The sequence below is a fragment of the Phoenix dactylifera genome, chromosome 8 (assembly GCF_051530095.1).
Source record: "Phoenix dactylifera cultivar Ajwa chromosome 8, Ajwa_hap1_PhDact_Kaust_v1.1, whole genome shotgun sequence".
Classification (NCBI taxonomy): domain Eukaryota; kingdom Viridiplantae; phylum Streptophyta; class Magnoliopsida; order Arecales; family Arecaceae; genus Phoenix; species Phoenix dactylifera.
Genome location: NC_143197.1, coordinates 13,555,781 through 13,558,659, shown reverse-complemented (window position 1 = coordinate 13,558,659; position 2,879 = coordinate 13,555,781). Strand labels below are relative to the sequence as shown.

At 42.4% G+C, this 2,879-nt stretch overlaps 1 long non-coding RNA gene across 2 annotated transcripts; it reads left to right on the top strand.

Moving 5' to 3' along the window:
• Nucleotides 1-200: 200 nt before the first annotated feature.
• Nucleotides 201-2,554, top strand: LOC148702680 (uncharacterized). Of its 2 annotated transcripts, XR_016396166.1 has the most exons (3): nt 201-376; nt 737-990; nt 2,272-2,554. It is a non-coding gene; the product is annotated as an uncharacterized LOC148702680 (long non-coding RNA). The 2 variants fall into 2 exon arrangements; XR_015967995.2 differs by lacking the exons at nt 201-376; nt 737-990 and adding an exon at nt 1,756-2,183.
• Nucleotides 2,555-2,879: the final 325 nt, after the last annotated feature.

Genomic DNA, 2,879 nt, shown 5'->3' with positions numbered 1-2,879 from the left:
TATATTTAAATTATAAACATTTTGTATTTTAAATTAATGTTGGGGGTCGTCCCGGCAATGGGCTTTTTCCCTACCCGAGTGCGGGGGGGTTCTATATACACCCCCCCTATTGCTAAGGACACCCCCCAAAAACCAAAAAAAAAATACCCAAACTAACCTTTAGTGTAATTACCATATTGCCCTTGAAATTTTTTCAGTACACCCCCCCTTCCTCCTCCTCTGTTTCGTTTTGAAAAGAAAAAAAAAAACACCCCTCAAACCCCCCTTAAACCCCTCGATCCATTACATCGTTTAGGCGATCTTTGAAGGAGATTTAAGCCCCATTCGAAGCATGGACAAGCAACTAGTGATTTGGGACGAAGAATCGGCCGCAAAGGTACGTTCCACCTTGTTTCGAAATTTTTTTTTTTTCACGGTTCGTGCTCCGTTCGGCACTGGATCGCCGAACAAAAGGCTTCTGTTCGGCTGAACAGTGCCGAACAGAAGCCTTCTGTTCGGCAACCCTCAACCGAACAGAAGCCTTCTGTTCGGCTGCACAGTGCCGAACAGAAGGCTTCTATCCGGCACTGTGCAGCCGAACAGAAGGGTTCTATCCGGCTCTGTGCAGCCGAACAGAAGCCTTCTGTTCGGCACTGTGCAGCCGAACAGAGTATAATTGGATCGAGTATAATCGAATTTTGTGCCGAACAGATCCTCTGATTCATTAATTCTTGGTGATAAATTATTTTATATGTAGGGCTATGCTACAACCGAATCGAGTATAATTGGATCAGAATTTGTACTGGATTACACAAGCGAATTTACAACTTACGAGGTATTATAATGTATTGTGCAATTTTGTATTAGTTTAGCGAGCTATTTTTACAACTGTGTACTTACATAAATTGTTTAATGTATAGATCTTCAAGAGTAGAGAGGACTTGTGTAATTGGTGTCGTGAAGCTGGGAGGCGAAATGGTTTTGTTGTTGTAATCAAATCATCCGATGCAGGTACCATTTCTAAGAAACCCAGAATTACGTTAGGTTGTGAGAGGGGTGGGACGTACCGAACCAAAAAAGAAAAGCGAATAAAGACTGCCTGTGGGACAAAGAAGTGTGGATGCCCTTTTGCATTAAGAGGAAAGAAATTGGATACTGCGGATGATTGGATATTACTGGTCGTATGTGGAGTGCACAATCATCCCGCTGCAGAGAATCTGGAGGGGCACTCATATGCAGGGAGATTATCTGAGCAGGAGACGGAATTGTTAGTGGATATGTCGAAGAGTTTGGTTCGTCCAAAGGACATATTATCCACATTGAAGGAAAGAGATGCCCTCAATGTTACGACTATCAAGACTATCTACAATGTACGTCAACGGTTTAAGGTTGTAGAGAAAGCCGGGAGGTCTGAAATGCAACATCTATTAGGTAAATTATCAGAGGCTAAATATATTGAGTGGCATAGGATACGGGATGTGCCGTGCCGAGATGTGCCGATACGGGATGTGCCGATACGGGATGTGCCGTGCCGAGATGTGCCAATACGGGTGTGCCGTGCCGAGATGTGCCGATACGGGGCATGTCGGTACGTGCCGTGCCGAGATGTGCCGATACGGGACATGTCGGGACGTGCCGTGCCGTGCCGGTACGGGATGTGCTGAGACAGATAACTATTTGGATATTTCTGCCATTGTTACATATTTTCTATCATTTGATATTATTTGCAGGTTTTTCGTACTAGAGCCCAGTCACATACGCCCATTATCTATATTGATGCTATTCCTTCTGCCTTGAGACCATACATCCAGCATATCAAGGATGTAAAAGCTGATGGAAATTGCGGATTTAGGGCAATAGCTGACTTACTGGGATTTGGAGAAGATGACTGGGTGCGTGTTAGGAAGGATTTATTGCAAGAGTTGCAATGTCATTCGGACCACTATCGCACATTATATGGTGTGGAAGGGACGATTGCTAAGATCACTCATGCATTATCATATTATGATGATTGTCCACCATATGACAGATGGATGACTATGCCGGACATGGGTCATCTTATAGCATCCTGCTATAATGTTGTCCTATACCATCTCTCGTTGCAACAATGTCTGACCTTCCTACCTCTCCGTTCTGTGCCAGTACCTCTTCTATCCCGCAAAGATATCGCTATCGGATTCGTAAATGGAAATCATTTTGTTGAGGTACTACGTTCACAACACTTGCGAATATTTAATTTTGCTTATTTATAATTTTGTAGCTATTAATATTTTCTTATTTCTAATTTTGAAGGTGTTCTTGTTGCCGGGACATCCCGTTCCGCCAGTAGCGACCAACTGGCGAAAATATCATCTTCCTTGTGCTACCGGATGGGAAAATTCATATGAAGCCCGGATTCAACAGTTCAAAGAGAGCATCTCACCTAATGTTATAATTAGCGAGACAGTAGAGTTAGATTGATTGTTTATATATGTACAATTTTTGAAAGTTGTAAATTTTTTTGGGCTCTTAGAGTCATGTACTGTGAAACTCCATCATCAATATAAATCAAAAAATATCTGTCTTCGCATTGTTAGATTGATTGTTATGTGCACTGTTATATTTGTGTAAAATAGAACGGGCCAGGCTTTACAAAGATTACACGTAAATGTACCAAAAATATATATTTTTCATTAATATCAACAGTTTCAAATTACACAAAAAAAAAAGTCGAAGCTACATAATCAAAATAAAGGCTCCATCATCAATCCCTATGACGCCGTCATCGACGCGTGTACTGCTGTACGTCCGAATGAGAGGGTGCTGGATCCGAATGAAAGGGTGTTGTACTCGGGCCAGGCTCATCACCCAGAAGTAACTGATGCATCTGACAAATAGCATGAAATAGGTGCCCGGCACCT